Here is an 18,847-nt window from a genome sequence, read left to right as displayed (position 1 = left end):
AGTGATTTAATATAAGCAATCCATCTCAACATTGCAATATCTGGCGTTGAACAATTAATAATCATTCCAAGCAATGGCAAGCAATCTGTTTCAATTACTACTACTGCCCCAATCAAATAGTCCTTTTTAGCTTTCATAGCCGAAACAACTTCCCAAAGTTCTCTTTTGACTTGCAAATATGCACGCTAACGAATACTTAAAACTTTAGCCCCAAATCGAACTGCAAATCTACTCCCATTCGAATCATCTTGACCCACCGCCCATCCAACGGCAATTGGACTAGCGTCTACAGTAAAAATCACTTGTCTATTGCACTTATAATCAACCTTCCTCAATATTGGAGGTGACATCAATAATTTCTTCAATCTTTGCATTGCCTGAATATGCCTTTCTTTCCATTCAAATCGGTAACCCTTGCGTAACAGTTCATATAATGGATCCGCTATGTGAGCAAAATGAGGGATCCAGATTCGATAAAATACACATGCACCCAAAAACCTGCGAACCTCTGTTAAAGAACCACAATCCTCTTTCATCCTTCCAATTGCATCAACTTTAGTCGGATCTGGTTTTCTTCCGTAAGATCCGCATAAATGTCCAACAATTACAACCTCTCGCACTCCAAATACGGACTTCATATCCGATAATGTAAGATGAACTTCTCCAAGCCGAGTTAAAATCTTTTCACAATCTTGTATATGATCAACAACATATCTGCGACACCCCCTCGTATCTAAAGTTTCATCCTTGTCTCCTTCTCTGCACCCTTTTATAGGAACATCATCCAGAAAAGGCATAGTCTTTTCCGAAATAAAATCTCTCAATACCTTATTCATCCCATTCATCATATGCGCAACTGAGTTGGTTGCGCCTTGAGGGAGAGTGCACATTCTAACCAATCCAAGCGGTGTTCTCATCGTTGTCATATCTCTACTTCCTTCGGCAAGTTGAAATTGATCATAACCTGAATACAAATCACCCATTGAATAGATCGCCCTTCCAGCAAACGCCTCAGCAAATTCATCCACAATAGGTCCAATTCCTGCATTCCTGACAGTTACAGCATTCACCGGCTGCATATCTTGAATAAACCGTAGTGACCCATTCTTCTTAGGTACCGTAAACCATCGACTAGAATACGGCGCAAATGAAGGTTCTAATATTTTCATCTTTATCTTTTCTTTCAATAGTTCCACTAATTTAGGTAAATGTGCCCTCGGTACTGGAATCGGTCTTAGATTCCAAGGTACATGTGGTACAGTGAAGATAACCATAGGTGTTATAATATTTGGATCCGCACACCCAATTTCATGAGATTCGAAGGCAAATGATCTACTTTGTTTAGCCAACATCTTTTTGAAGCAAGTAATTTCCTCCGGCAATAAAGAACCATCAGAACCAATCTTCAATTCTTCAAAAGTCTCTTCAGTAAACTGATGTCCAATACTCATTGGATCTCTTAAACTTGCTTCTTTTGATGCTTCTCCCATTTGTTCTTTAGAATCCTCTGGTAATGGTCCGGCAATAGGCTTTACCTTATTATTTGCCGTTTTATATCTCGTCTCTACTGTGACTTCTGGTGCTTGAAAAGATTCAAGCATGGTATAAACCTCTCTCGAATGAATCTCAACAATCTTATCATTATCCCCTAACCCAATAGATGTAATCAATTCCAATGAATCTTCCAGTCCATTTTCTTCATAAACACCCAAAATCCTCTCATCATCTTGCAATGTACCTATCTTGCGTAACTGTCCTTCAATATTATATAATCTTTTTCTTTCTTTTCTTTTAAAATCATCAACTTTCTTATGCATAATATTTCCATTCTCCAATATACCAATAAAACTCGCATCAAAGGCACCTTCATCTCGCGAGAGTACCTCATCTTTTGTACCTCCATAATCTCGCTTTACAGTGGTACCTCCCCAAAATCCTTAAATCCTTCAACAATCTTTGGCAATGGTTTCTCCCTCAACCTATCTCGATTCCGTTCATGGTTAGGAGGTACTGTTAGAAATTGTACAGCTTTCCTCCCATCTTTGCTCCGTACCCTTGCATAAGCAGAACCATCGTCAAGTACCTTTGTTTCCATCCGTGTTGCCGTAATATAAGGTTGTCCTAAAATCAACGGATAAGTCGTTGTATCTTGACCGAAGAAATGTTGCTCCGTCGCAACATCCCCAATCCGAATTTTGACATCTGGACAAGCTCCATATAATTCTCCTCGTGTGTTATTAGCTGCTCGTATTGCCCATCCATGTTCCATATCAATTGGCCATTTTTGCTTCTTATAAAGATCTTTAGACATGAGATTTATTTCAGAACCATGGTCCACCAAAGCAACTATTGGTTCCTCTATATCTCCTACCTTCACCAATACCTCAGTAGTTGCCCTTGCCCAATGCTTTCGAGTATAATGGCTCAAAGTTTCCATTTCCTTGTCACTAGAATCGTCGAAACATACTCGCTGATTATACCCATTTTTTTCATTTGTTGGTTGCTTGTAACCAATATCAACCTCTTCTTCATCTCTACATATTCTTGCATCAATAGCATGACTCATTCCAGTTTCGCTCATTAATTGCCTCTTTCGCTTAATGCTGTCAATGATAACATCATGAAACTCCTTCTTTGCAATTCCCAAGACTTCTTTCAATGTGAATTCCACCTTAGCGTTTAATATACGTTCTTCCAACACCCCTTTCAAATTTGTTGCCGCTTCAATGTCCGAAAGTAGCTTATAAGCAATTGATTTGTCCTTATCTTTTGTCTCCTTTGTTTTTTCTTCCAATGATGCTGAGGTGTCCTTTACAGGCAATTCTTGTGAAGCTGCCTCCTGAGCCTTGTCTCCTCGAGTTTGCCTCTTAAAAGAATTTCCTTCTCTAGTATCATCAAAATTTCCTTGTCTTTTTTCTTCCATCAAGGCTTCATGTTGGCTCTTAGCAATATATGCATGAACTGAAAGAGACTCAACAAGATCCTCCCAACCTGTTCTTCCTCGTATTGTAGCTGCAGTTCTCAATAACGCTTCTCGAGGTAATTTCCCTTCTTGCATTGTAGAAACGGCAGAAGCCCAAAACTCACTAGTTTCCGTACTTCCACCAATTTCATCATCTACTCTAGCACCATAACTTGCACTTTCTCGTACTACTGTTTCATGCCCTTTTAAGTAATCTTGAACCAATGCTCTCATTCCTCCCTTGCCAAAATTGGTTTGAAGAAGATCTTCTCTATTTTTCAATACTATCTTTCCATCTTTCCAGCAAATAATTCCCTGCCGTATCATATTATTAAATTCATTGCAATCTTTTCTAGTGTGTGAAGCATCATCACACCAAATGCATCTTTGTACATATCCTTGTTTTGAAACATTCTTCGAATTGTTTATAGAAGTATTCTCTTCAAGTCTTGCCAATTTGATTTGAAGATCTCGCATTCCTCGTATAATTTCTTCCATACCCATATCTGCTTTCTTTGACAAGGATGTCGAAGGTTGAACTGTAGGCATTGTCGGTGGTGTTGTACGTACTGGATCTTTGGGTGCTTGTACTGTTTTCGGAATATTGCTCCTATCCTTCCTCCTTTCTTTTTTTGTAAGCAACTCCACCGCATCTTCAACGTTCTTCCACTTCGTCGTCAATCCTTCATCTTCTTCTTTGTCTTCAAGAAGGGATTCTAATTTCTCTTGCAATTCTCTATCAGCAACTTGAAGAAATAGATCAACTTTGTTCGGCTCCAATGTCAATTTTTCTACCTTCGATAATTGAGAGTACTGCCTCTCAAATTCCCTTAGTAGCTCTGTTGCTTGCAAATTCTTATTGGGCCGTTCAATCCATCCCAGAAACAGCTTCTTAGTAACGCGATCAGCATCTTCCAAGAAATATTCGTCTTTCAATGCATGTCAAAAATCCTCCCATGAATTCCCACAACGATCCGTAATCGATGTAATGTGGTCCCTTATCTCCGGTATCGTGGCAAGTCCAAATAGTGCAACCATTTTCTTCTCAGAAACCCGATTTAATTCCATTTCACAAACATAACATCTTAAATACCTTAAAATATTCCTCCCATCAAATTGATCAATTTTATTGACCACTGCTTGCAATGCTTTGGTTGCCAAAGCTTCCTTTCGATCATTGCTTTGCTGTTGCTGCATTGACAATGAGAAGGCTTGAAACAAACTAGCAATAGATGGATCCATGTGCATACCTTGTCCTTTAGAAGACTCCCCACCAGAAACTTCTCCCAAAAATCCTTCAAAATTTTTATTTTCATTTTCCATAAAAATAAAGATAAAATCAACCGAAATCCAATACCTTCTACCTCAAGCTTTCACGTCGAGTTCACCACTTATGTCGTATTACGTGCTTTCCTGCTCGAAAACGTGCCGGGCGTCTGGCTGTAGAAGGTAGTATGGAGATTCACCGATTGTCAAGCAGTCTATCAGTTTTTGACCGCTGGAATATAAACGACTGCAACAATGTACCGTAAATCTATACGGGTGCTCTTCGACTGCTTGTCGAAGTCCTTTTTGCCCCAGCCGGTAGGTCTCTAGACGTTACAGAGAACCCCGTACAACCCAAACTGTTAATCTTCAATACCGCTTTGTACTTACGATCTTGTATCCACTAACTGTCTTGTTAGATTAATCCAATAAATTTCATTCACTCCGCATACTCAATCCTATAGACACCCTTTTAATCCTTCAATCACAGACGTAACTCAATTTCACAAAACAGTCAAGAGTATTCAAACCCACTTCATTTAAAAATCTTGATTCACCATTACAACACTGACTTCAGCAGCGATTGCCTCAGTCTTCCCAAAACTCTACGAAGAAGAAAAATCCAAATTCTATGTCTTTCCTTCCTTGACCCGAAGCATGAAGCTCCTCTCTTTGATTCCCTTGATCTCCAAAACCCTCCAATGAAAACCGAACTGGTAACCTTGCAGAAGCTTGAAAACTAGCTTCCCCCCTCCGATTTCCCAAAAAAAAATCTCTCCCCTCAAAACTATATTCTCTCCTAACCTTATCCTCTGAATTTCTTCAATCTTCCATCTTAGATCCGGAATTGGCTCCCACCTCAAGCTTGGATCCGAAATTGGCTCTCACCTCAAGCTTGGATCCGAAATTGGCTCTCGTCGTCAAGCTTTCTCTTCCGTTTTTACCTTTAAGAAATCCATTTACTGAAAACAACGTTCTTTGAAACGGCACAGAGAACATGACAGCCTGAAACAGAATCGAACCCCGTAATCGGGACCACATTGAGTCGCCCGACCAATTCAGGTCCTATATTGGGAAAGATGCCCGTAGTAACCTGGATGTTCCCGTAATTGGGTCAAATTGGTCCTCGCGTCAGATTGGCTAAGACCCGTAGTAAGACCTGGATTTCCCGTATCTAGACTGCATTGGGTTGCCCCACCAATACAGGTCTCATATTGGGTAAGAGGACCCGGATTGGATTATCGAAATTGGATCCAATTGGCTCCTCGAACCCGTCGTGTGAATTGGTCCTTCTCTTCCTGTTGACTCCCGTTATTGGAATCGAATGGAGCATTTCAGTATGCCTCGGCTGACTGTAACGGAGTGACTGAACCTGACCACTCAGTATTTGTACTGGAGTTGGTTGATGCTCCCAATATTCGAGGTAACTGAATATTAATAAAATTCCCCTTTCTTTTTATTTTCACTGTATACTCGTGTTACAACACGACAACGGGTGCCACAATAATTCCAATTCGAGGCAGCTATCAAAATATGACTTATGGATCAGTGGGTAATTATCCACGGATGTTAGAAATAGTGGCCAATTCTAGTGCCAATATTTAGTGACCAGTTAATGTCACCCCATTGTAAGCTATACCACCAAAGAAAAAATAACAGCGTTTATTCCATATTTTTCATATCAACAAAAAATATTAACTACGAGAGAGTTATCATTAATACCAGTCATAAAAGATTTGAATGAAACCTTGTTAGTGAACTTGACGAAGAAAATGGAGGAAATGGCCATTAATATGGCCAAGGATAAAGAGAAAAGGCACAAGCCTACCAATACTAGGACCAATGTATAGTACAATAATTTTAAGGGCCATGGTCATTTGGTAACAGAATGTCCTTCGCCTTCACAAATGATGGATCAATGTACATTTTGCAAAGGAAAGTACTTAACAACTAATTGTTGGAATTGACAAAGGCAATAACAATTCAGTAATCAGACCATGATCCGACCATCTCAGTAGAAAGTCAATCAAGTTCAAATGTGAAATATATTTGGATAGAATAGAAATCAATCTAATCAAAAAAATCGAGCATTCAATAACTTTCAAAGTTCTAATTTTAATCAGGGATCTGTATCAAACCCCCAAAACTATGGGAAGGAAGAGTAGAGGTATCGACAATATGTTCCATTGGCATCATTGAATTAAGTACCCTCCATACCAACGGAACAACTAAGATCATTTTCTAACCCTATATAGAACAAGCCTAGTAGGTATATATTAGTGGAGACACCCAATATGTCTAATGGAGGTATAAGAAGATCACTTTGTTATTTTTATTGCAAACAGATTGGTCATTATGCCAGTAAATGTTTCAATCCCAAAGCCAATGATGATTACGCACCAGTGTATGGGAATTGCAAGAAGTCGAGGCATACTTATCAACAATGTAATGCTCCATTCTATTTCAATAATCGGAATCAGCAGATCCAAAATCAAAGAAAAATGGAGGAGATAAATCAAGGTCCTCAAGATTCTCCAATAAATTAGGTGAAATGTATCCAAGCCATTCTTATTAAGAGTTAGCAAAAAGAAAAAAAGACCAATTCAACATTTGGGTGAGCTTGATGCGAAGGGCCAATTTGACCCAATTATGGAGACATCCAATCTAGGTCTTGTTACGGGCTTCTTACCTAATGTGAGACCTAATTCGGTTGAGTAATCCAATGAAGTCCTGATTATGGAGGCTTTGATTCCTTTTCAAGTGATTTTGGTCTCTACACAGTTTTGAGAAACGTTCCATTCATTGAAAGATCCTTTCGATGGCATAAATTCCAAGGAAGCTCCAATTATTATTCTAATTTTAAGTCCAGGACGGAAGAATATCTTTCTTCTCGGAGTTAAACTAAACCCAATGAAAAAGAAAGAATGCATTGGAAATTACCTTAAATATAGAATCCATGATATTTTGAAGGATCTGGACACTATTCAACCATCTAGTTCTATGAGCAACTTCTAGCGATCACACCAAAGTACCGTTTTACATTGAATTCATCATTAATATGGCAAAGGCAATGCAATAAGGAAGTTTGTGAAGTCAGTTTGAATCTTGACCCAAGAGCACCAACCATCGATATTTTGATTGATGGTGTTATGATCTCGAGTGTTCAGGTAGATGGTGGTTCCAATATTAATTTAATGAACGTTGATACAATGGATGCTTTAAATTTGGAATACTTAGTACCCACAACATTAGTATTAAGGATGGCAGATCATAGTCGAGTTTAACCTATGGATATTTTACAGAGTGTTCAAACTATAATTACAAGTATTACATATGAAATCAACTACATTATCTTTTGATTGTAATGTTCAACTTTACTGTATCAAATTTTATTGAGATGACCTTGGCTTTATCAAGCAAAGGCCAAGAATGATTAGAATCAAGGTACTTTGATAATTGGCAAGGGCGGAGATAAGATAGTGTTACAAATGTATCCAATACACTATCACAGGGAGTCTCAATTGTGAGCATCTGAATTAACGTCGGACAATGAGCTTAGCTTGATTGATGATGCAGTAGTACTGATTACGGTGTCGTATTATGTACTATCTAACTTGAGAACACACCGAGCATCTGGCTGTAGAAGATAAAATAATGTTTTGTAAGTATCTAAGTGGTCTAGTGGGTTTCAACTATCTAAATACAAACTCTTTCGGATTTCAATATGAAAGCTTAATCCCAATACAAAGTACTTAGAACATTATTTTTAATAGCTTCTAGATATTATAAGTACAGATTTTTTTATTATTTTTTATTTTTATTTCTATTTCATTTATTTTTATTTTTTATTTTATTTTTTTATTTTTTTAAATCTTAATCCTAGACAGCGAGCCTCGGCAAGCTGTAATTTTCAATCTGATTGTCCAATTATTGTGAGACTTCTACCACTATTGTCTTTATAAGTCTTCTAAATGCTCAAGAAGTTCAATCCAATCCAACTTACAAATTGCAAGAAAATACCTAAATCCACACTGAAGTCCCTTGATCGCCACCTAGAAAATTGATGATGAACTTCAACTTGCAATTTTTCCTTCTTTGATTGTTAATTCTCATTCAAATTTTGTTTGTAGCTCTACCTTTAAGTCCTCGACTCACCCTATCAAAATTCACCTTATTCCAACCAAAAGATCTCAGATATTACAAAAATCCTAAATAACTCTAATATGCCAACTTTTGATACCTCTTTATACTAATGATCAAATATCCTCTATTTGTACCGTAAGATTAATACAAATTTTTGCATGCACTTAATATATTCAACCATCTAGACATCTCTAAAATTTCAACCACAAATGTCTCTTCAATTTTACAAAATAGTCAAGAGTAATAATCTATACTTTATTGCAAAAATCCAATTCACCAATACAAACACTGACTTTGAGCAACGATTGCAAAGTCCTCCCAAATCCTATGAAACCTAATTCTATATCTTTTGAAGGAGCTTGAAGTTAGCTCTCTGATCCCAAAATCTTGATCTTCAAATGCCTCCTTCTTTTTTCTCTCCTTTCCTTTAACTCCTTGAAGTCCCCTATTCTTCCACCGTAGACTCTCAATTCGAACAAGAGACGCGCATCCATGGAATTTCTACCTCTAAGAGGATCTTTCCACGGAAAGGATATTTTTCCAAAATGGCATAGAGAACAGAATAACTTGAAATAGAATTGAAGCCTCCGTATTTGGGACCTCATTGGGTTGCGCAACCGAATCAGGTTTCATACTGGATAAGACGCCCATATCAGGACCTGGATTAGATGTTCCCATAATTAGGTTAAATTGGCCCTTCACATCAGACTCACCCAAATATTGAATTGGTCCTTTTCTCTTTTGTCGACTCCTGATAAGAATAGCTTGGACTTATTCTACCTGATTTATCGAAGAATCTTGAGGACGTCAATTTATTCCCTCAATTTTTCCATGGCTTTGGATCTACTGAACTCGATTATTGAAATTGAACGGAGCATTACATTGCTGATAAGTATGCCCTGACTACTTGCTATTCCCTCACACTTGTGTGTAATTGTCATTGGCTCTGAGATTGGGACATTCACTAGCATAATGATCAATCTATCTACAACGGAAACAATGAAGTGGTCTTCTTGTACCCCCATCACGTACATTGGATATCTCCACCGATATATACCTACTAGGCTTGTTCCATGTATGGTTAGAAAATGATCTTGGTCGTCCAGTTGGTAAGGAGGGTATTTAGTTCGATGACACCGGTGGAGCATACGTTGTTATCACGTTTGGTCGTACAACTTGTAATGGGGTGACACTAACTAGCCCCTGAATATTGGCACTAGAATTGGCCACTATTTCTAACATCCCACATGACTAAATATTAATAAATCTTTTCTATTTATATTTTCACCATATAGTCGTGTTGCAATACGACAACGAAGTCGTTCGTAGAAGTAGTCCAACACCTTGGAGTGGTCTACCAATGTGGCGGTCCAAAGAAGTATTTGATATATCCGCTAGATTCGGAAATCTTTGCTAAAGTTAGTATTGATTAGATGATTAAGTATGATGTGCACCTTGTGAGTGCTCTAGACATAGGATTCAGTACTTCACATATGTCAAACTTATCGACTGATTTGAAACCAACACGGGAGTTGAAACAGAACATCGCTACTACATCTTTATGTCAAACTATCAACTTGGCAACTACAGCAGAGCCTTTGACAATTAAAGTCTATGAAGGTATTAAAGAACAGGAGTTGACCTGCTTGACACAATTTTTCTTACATCATAAATCCACTTTTGCTCGGACTTATGATGATCTAAAAGGTATCCTCGTTGAAGTTTGTGAGCATTATATCATTTTAGAGGAGAATGCTAAACCAATACAGCAAAGGCAACATCGCCTTAATCCTAAATATTCTTTCATGGTGAAGGAGGAATTGGACAAGCTTCTTGCGGTTGGTTTTATTTACTCGGTACCGAATAGTCAGTGGGTTTTTCAAATCGTGATGGTGCCAAAAAAGAACAAGAAAATCCAAATTTATCAAGATTTTTGGTGTGGTAATATATGAAGTCTTGCTTGAGAATGCTCTGGGTATCTGGCTGTGGAAGGTAGAATAGAAATTGCAACAAAATAATCCTAACTCTAATAGAATACTAACAAAATTCTAATTGAATCATAATAATGCTAAGCAAGCTTTAATCAAATTCAAAGAAACCTCAAAGAAATTTCAAAGAAATAATAAAAAAGCTTAAAGAAATATTAGAATGATCACAAATATATCTCAAATACATCTCAATTCAATCTTAATTTAATCCTAGTTAAAATCCTATTGGACTTCATTCAAACTTTAGGCCAAAATTAATTAAATCTTAAACCTTAAACAAATCCTAATAAAATTCTAAACCCTAAATCAAATCCTAAATTCTAAACCAAATCTTAAACCTTAAATCAAATTCTAATCAAATTCTAAACCAAATTCTATCCAAACCCTAATCTTAAATCAAACTGTAACCAAATCCTAATCAAATCCTAACCCAAAATCAAACCGTAACCAAATCCTAATCCTAAATACAACCCTAAACAAACCTTAAATCAAATCCCAATCAAATCCTAAATGAAACTCTAAATCCTAAACCAAATCTTAATCAAATCCTAAATCCTAAATCCTAAATAAAACCCTAACGAAACTCTAAATCCTAAATCAAACCCTAACCAAATCCTAAACCCTAAACCAAACCTTAAAGAAATCCTAATAATTTTTATAACAGAATTAAACCACACTAACTAATATATGAACCATTGATTTTAACTCATATTTTGCACACTTCTTAAAAACTAAATTAAAAACAAGCACAAAAACTTTGAAAATGATCGAAATTACCAAATAGACGATAACCTCAAAAATGTGCTCGGATATTCGTCGGCTTCCTTCTTTAACTTTGGTGCTAATCTCTTAGAGTCAATATTTCTTTTTTTTCACCATTTTATTGATCTCAAAATTCTTAAATACATAAAAAAACAAGTTTAGTATTCTTTAACATAAATTTCACTCCAATCCAATTAATAGATTGCAAGAAATCTTGAAAACCCTCACTAGATCTAAAATTTTATTTTCTAAAACCTTGACTCACTTAAACCTCTATAATCCTCAATTCAACTATTAGATCGAGCTTAAATTCATAAAATATATTGAACACAACTATAACCATTAACCCAAAAAATTTCATTTGTAGATCTATAACAAAACTCTTGAAATCACCCAAAATATAAACCCTATTTTATTTCACAAAACCGAAGTCATCTGAAACAAACCTTGACTTTGCAAAGCTCTTACAAATTCAATATAGATTCAAATCATCCAAAACCAATGCTCATAGAAATCCTATCCAATCTTCTATAAAATCCCATTCTTTGATTTGCAAAAGAGTCTCGGAGTTGTCATGGAGACTCGGTTTTGTGCGTCAGGGTTTGATTTCGACCCTGATTCATAACCGGCCTTCTTTGGATATCAACATCTAATTTTTCTAAGTAATTTTTACTAGAAAATACTCTTAACTTCTTCCTAAAGATGTTTGTATCATTTATTTTTCCAATCTACCTTATTTTGCCTTATTTTTGGTCCTACAAAGTAAGTAGAAGCTATTTTTTTTAAAATGACAGCATTACTATTAAAAGTTTTATTACCTTCCTATCTTTTATCTATATTTTTCTACTTTTTCTTTTAACTTGGCTCTTCTATAATAAGATCCATATTATCATCTTTCACCATATAGTAGTGTTATAACACGATACCGGAAACTTAATGCGGCCACCAAGAAAGATTACTTCCCATTACCTTTCACAAATAGTATATTGAACGTTGTATCAGGTCACGAATGTTATTTGTTCCTCTATGGATTTTTCGGATATAATCAAATTCAAATTGCACTAGAAGACCAGCTCAAGACAACCTTTACTATGAATTGGGGCATATTTTCTTATTGCATGATGCCTTTTGGATTATGCAATGTTCCAGCCATGTTTTAGAGAGTGATGACTCAGGCCTTCCAAGACTATCTCCGGATGTTTATGGAGATCTTTTAGATGACTTTTGTGCATTCAGTATAAAATAAGATCATCTTAATTGTTTGAGTAAATGTATGGCTTGGTGTGTTGAGTTTGAAATATCGTTGAACTCGGATAAGTATCAATTTGGTGTTCCGTCCGAAAAATTATTGGGACATATAGTCTCCAGCCATGGTATTGCTATGGATCTTCATAAAGTGTAATATATAATGAACTTGCGTAGATCAGAGACAATCTCCGGTGTTCGAGGATTCATCAGTCATGTCAGTTATTATTGCCGCTTTATTTGTTCATTTGTAGTTATTTATCAACCTGGAACAAACTTACTAAAGAAACCTCCATTAGATGAGACTAATTTCCTCTGGACTAGTGTACCATGGCCTTTGAGGTATTAAAGTCAAAATTGGTCTCTGCACTAATATTGGTGGCATCTCGTTAGATGGAGCATTTTCATGTGTACATTGATGCATCCAATGTGGTTATTGGATCGGTGCTAAGTCAGAAGAATGACCAAGATCTGAATCATCCTATCTATTATGTCAGTCAATAATTGGTGGCTGCCAAATATAATTATACTATTTCTGAACGCGAAGCATAGGACATGATATACTCGATTCAAAAATTTTGACACTATTTGCTTAGATATCTGTTTGTATTTTATGTGGATCATGATGCCCTCAAATACATGATTGATAAGCCTCAATTGAGAGCACACATTGCCTGATGGATATTACTTCTACAAGAGTTCAATTTTACAATTGTTGTATGATATGAGAAGAAACATGCAAATATCAATCATTTATCCCAGTTGTCTAATATTTTTGGCAATGAGCTTATCCCTGATGGTCTTTTCGACGTCAAATTATTTGTGGTGGATGTGATTTCCCCCGAATATAGTGAAATCATTGAGTTTTTGACCTTCCATACTTTTCCATCGACTTTCACAGAAAAACTTAAGAAGCAACTCATTCTGAAGAATATCCCATACACAATGATTCGCCATGCTTTGTATAAACAAGGTAAAGATGGCATTTTAAGATGCTATATCTTTTAAGTGAAATATAGTCGATATTAGAGGATTACTATTTGAATAGTTGTGGTAGTCATTTTATGGGCAACAGCAATGCTCGCGAGGCTTTAATGGCAGGATATTGATGGCCCACAATGTTTTCTGATGCACACCAATTTTTTTATCGTTGTAATCCTTATCAATAAATTGGTCAACCCACGTGCACTTCAGCCATGCTATTAATACCAATCTTGGCAAAGGCATCCTTTGAAAAATGAGATATTGATTTTGCTAGTTCCATCGCACCAACGTCAAAACTTGGCGAGAAGTGGTATATTTTAGGTACCACGTACTATGTAACAAAATGGGTAGAGGCTATTGCTACCCGCCATGATAATACTAGTACGATGGCCACTTTACTTTACGAGAATATTATAACTCGATTTGGGTGTCCGAAAGAATTGGTTAGTGATCGCGACACCCTTTCATAAATGCTACTATAGTTGCCTTGATGAACACATATGAGATTAAGCATCGCAAAACTACTCCATATCATCCTTGCACAAATGGGCAAACAAAAAAGATCAATGGAATTTTGTGCAAGGTTTTGACTCAGACAATTTTGAGGGTAGATACCGATTGGGAGACCAAACTCTTTGCAATGTTGTATGGCATGATTTGCTATCTGGGAATACATTGGGTATCTAGTTGTAGAGAGTGTAACTTAAACCTTTATATGATTCTTGTCTTAGCTTCCAAAACTCCTTTATTTTTGTATAAAATTCCAAATATAATAAAATTCCTTCAAAACATATTTTTTCCATGAAGGGTTTTCTTGCCCCGAATTTAGAAAATCATAACTATTGATCTAACCGTTCAATTTGTCTCAAATTTACAGGATAGATAGAATTCACCCTTAAATTTTATCACAAAAAAATCAACTATAAATTCACTCCCGATCTTCTAGCATCTAAGAAATCCTACTAGGCACTCTAAACCCTAATTTACAAGCACCCAAAAAACTATTTTCCTTATATCTCAAAAATCCAAACTCTAAATTCCACAAAACTCATGTAGAAAGCTTTATAACAAGATTATACACAATCTTGAAAATTTTGAGCCAAAACTTCATCAAATTGTCTAAGATTTAGCTCAAATCACAAGTACAAGTAAATCGGGGTACTTACTACCGTTAGATTCCAAGTGCTGACTTCAAAATCCAATAACTCCTTCACTTTAACTTATAATCCAGTAAACAGTTTATGAAAAGTATAGCCGCAAAAGTGACAGTAGGTCCAAAACTAACACCTTAACTTTGAGTGCCTATAACTTCTTCATAAAAATCCCAAATGATACAAAACTTGTACCAAAACCATAGCCAAAAAACTAAACCTTCTGACCCTAGCCTTCAAAATCCGAATGGCCTTGAAAAAATAACCCTAATCCCTAATATGGCCTCAGGCAGCCTCCTCAAAGCCCATTGGTCATGATTTTTGACCAATAGGAATGGAGATTTTCATCATCCATCTCCATTCATGTAAATTGGTACCCTAATTCTTCCCTTTGCTATCAAAATCCTTCTTCAATCTTTTTTCTTATAAGATTTACATAATTTATGCTCTAAACACCAAATAAAAGAATCAAAATAAGTTTTCAAATGTCACCAATGTCTAGCAAAGGTGACTCTAAATATTTAGAAGTTACTATTAATCAAAACCAATCTTAAAAGCCACTATCAAAAAGAAATTAAAGTTATACAAATTCTATAGTAATCTTTTTAAACAACCTCTAAACAAAGTAATAATCAAATTATATTCTACAACCAACTAAAATCTACTAACATAGCTCTTATCATGTTACTTAGTAAATTATATATTAAGTATATAATTACATTATTTTCATATAATAGCCGAACCACAATATGACAGCGGCTTTGTGGGCATATCATACCGCATATAAAGTAACTACCAATACTACTCCATTCCAACTAATTTACGGACAAGAGACAATTTTACCTATCGAGTTGGAGGTTCAAAGTTTACGGTGTCGTGTTGTGGTTCGGCTACTATATGAAAATAATGTAATTATGTACTTAATATGTAATTTATTAAATAATATGATAAGTGCCATATTATTAGATTTTAGTTGATTGTAGAATATAATTTGGTTATTATCTTGAGAAGAGGTTGTTTAAAAAGGTTACTATAGAATTTTTATAACTTTGATTTCTTTTTCATAGTGGCTTTTAAGATTGGTTTAGTTCATAGTGACTTCTAAATAATTAGAATCACCTTTGTTAGACATTGGTGACCTTTGAAAACTTCTTTTGGATTTTTTATTTAGTATTATAAAGACTCATTGTAAAAATATTATAAGAAAAGGGATGAAGAAGGGGGTTTTGGTAGCAAAAGGATTAATTAGGGCACCAATATGGATGAATGGAGATAAATAATAAAAATCTCCATTCCTATTGGTCAAAAATCATGACCAATGGACTTTGAGGAGGCTGCCCGAGGCCATATTAGGGATTAGGGTTAGTTTCTCGAGGCCATTCGAGTTTTTGAGGCTAGGGTCAGAAGGTTTAAGTTTTTGGATATGGTTTTGGTGCAAAATTTGTGTCATTTGGGGTTTATATGAAGAAGTTATAGGCGCTCAAAGTTAAGGTGTAAGTTTTTGACGTACTGTCACTCTTTTGAGCATACCGCACGCGTACGGACAGCAAACGAGGATCGGCGACCGGATTTGAAGAGAGCACTTTTTCGGCTATAGTTTGTGCATACTGTTTATCGAATTCCAAGCTTTTATGAAGGAGATATTGGCAGTTGAAGTCAGCGCTTGATATCTAAGGGTAGTAAGTAGCCCGAATTACTTGTGCTTGTGATTTGAGCTATATCTTAGACAATTTGATGAGGTTTTAGCTCAAAATTTCTAAGATTGTGTGTAACCTTGTTATAAAGCTTTCTCTATAAGTTTTTTGTGATTTGGAGCTTGGGTTTAAGAGATATAAGGAAAATAGTTTTCGGATGCTTGTAAGTTAGGGTTTTGTGCACCTGCTAGGGTTTCTAAGATGCCAAACGATCGGTGATAGATGTACAGTTCAATTTTTTTTGTGGTACAAGTTAAATATAGCATCTAGCTTAGGTAGAAATTTGAAACAAAGTGAATGGTTGAATCAACATATATGAATTTCCAAAGTCTGATGTAAAAAAGTCTTTGGCGGGAAGAAATATATTTTGAAGAATTTTAATATATTTTGAGTTTTTATACAAAACAAAGAGCTTTTTTTCTGGGAGCTAAGGCATTATATACAAAGGAAATCTAAACTCTCTACAGCTAGATACCCGATGTATTCCCAGATTGAAAAACACGTCACATGACAACGGATTGCCTTGGATGAACGTCTCAGTGACAATGAATCATTACACTTTTAGTTGGCAAAATTAGAAGAATTGGATGAAATACGGGCTACAGCTCTTTTCAACATAGAAGCAACTCAAAAATGGAAAAAGAGTTACTATGATAGTAAACTACGTCCGAAGATTTTTATGCCGAATGATTTGATAATACTGTATGATAGCTACTTTAATCATTTTTTGGGCAAATTTTAAGTTTGCTGGCATGGACCGTATTGGATGATTTAAGGTTTTTCTAATAGATTTGTTCAATTGGAGGATTTTATTATCCACATTAATGGGAACTAATTATAGTTATTTAATACATAAAAACCAGGACGGGTTTGTATTTTTTTGGGAGGAGGTGAAAAATGGACAGTATGGGTAACATGTTGTCATTATCACCAGGTAGTAAAAGAATAGGTGTGGGGCATCAATTAGAGGTTATTTTGTGGTATTGTTATGTGTTATTTTATTTTATTTTTTGAGATTGCCATTTCTTGGGTTTCTTGTGTATTTGGGAGTAGGAGTTTTAGTTAAAAGTTAACAGTGAGAAGTCGGTCACAAGTGTCAATTGAAGATATTCCAGTATGGATGAGTCAGCAGCAGCATCAATTGGAACTCCTTGATGCCCAGATCTTGAAATTGGAGGCTCAAGTCTATGAATTGGGAGAGTATAATGAAGCTCTAAAACTAATTGAGGAAGGAGTTGATGGACAGATTGGATGAGGAGGAAGATTTATATTTAGAATTAGATTCGATGGAACCTACATTCGATAATGCAGGAAATAATCAATTGGATGGGTCAGAGGAAATAGCAACTTTATAGAATTTTGCTAAATAGTTTTTAGATAGGAATCAATTGTGTGTTTGCGGAAACGCTACATAGATAGGAGTGGGGCTAGGTAGAATAGATATTAGTTTGTTTCTATAAGATATTGGTAAAATAGACTAATAGTCTATAGAATAGTTAGTTCAAGAAGACGGATAATTGATTTAGTTATTAAAAGCGGTTAATTACGAAATTATGATATTATATGGCGTGATTTGCTATCTAAAAATATAATAGGTATTTAGCTGTAGAAAGTGTAGCTTAAACCTTTATATGAATCTTATCTTAGCTTCTAAATCTCCTTTGTTTTTCATACTACTCAAAATATAATAAAATCCCTTCAAAACATATTTTTCCTACAAAGGGTTTTCTTTTCACAAACTTTAGAAATTCATAATTCTTGATCTAACTGTTCAGTTTGTCTCAAATTTACAAGATAGGTAGAATTCACTCTTAAATTTTATCCTAAAAAAAAAAAAACTACAAATTCACTCCAAATCTTCTGGCATCTAAGAAACCCTAGCAGATACTCTAAACCCTAATTTACAAGTACCTGAGCACTATTTTCTTAATATCTCAAGAACCTAATACTTAAATGTCATAAAAATTATGCACAAAGTTTATTAACATGAAATTACACATTCCTTGAAATTTTGAGCCAAATCCTTGTCAAATTGCTCAAGATATAGCTCAAGATACAACCACTAATAAATCGGATAACTTACTACCATTAGATTGCATGTGCTGACTTCAAAATCCAATAACTCCTTCATTCCAACTTGGAATCCAGCAAGAAGCATATAAAAAGTATAGCCGCAAAAGTGTTCTCTCTAGTCGCGGTTGCCGATCCTTAATTTCTATCCGTACGCGTGCGTTATGCCAAGAAGAGTGACAGTAGCTTCCAAATCAACACCTTAACTTTGAGCGCCTATATCTCCTTCATATAAACTCCAAACTATACAAAACTTGCACCAAAGCCATAGTCAAAAACCTAAGCTTGCTGATCCTAGCCTTCAAAGCTCAAACGGTCTTGAGAAACTAACCCTAATTCCTAATATGGCCTCGGGCAGCCTCCTCAAAGTCCATTGGTCATGATTTTTGATCAATAGGAATAGAGATTTTCATCATTCATCTCCATTCGTATATATTGGTGCCCTAATTAGTCTCTTTGCTACCAAAATCCTTATTCAATCTTTTTTCTTATAAGATTTACATAATTCATACTCTAAACACCAAATAAAAGAACCAAAATAAGTTTCCAAAGGTCACCAATGTCTAACAAAGGTGACTCTAA

Source organism: Physcomitrium patens, chromosome 21 (assembly GCF_059467195.1).
Source record: "Physcomitrium patens ecotype Gransden chromosome 21, ASM5946719v1, whole genome shotgun sequence".
Lineage (NCBI taxonomy): Eukaryota > Viridiplantae > Streptophyta > Bryopsida > Funariales > Funariaceae > Physcomitrium > Physcomitrium patens.
This window is presented reverse-complemented; position numbering follows the sequence as displayed.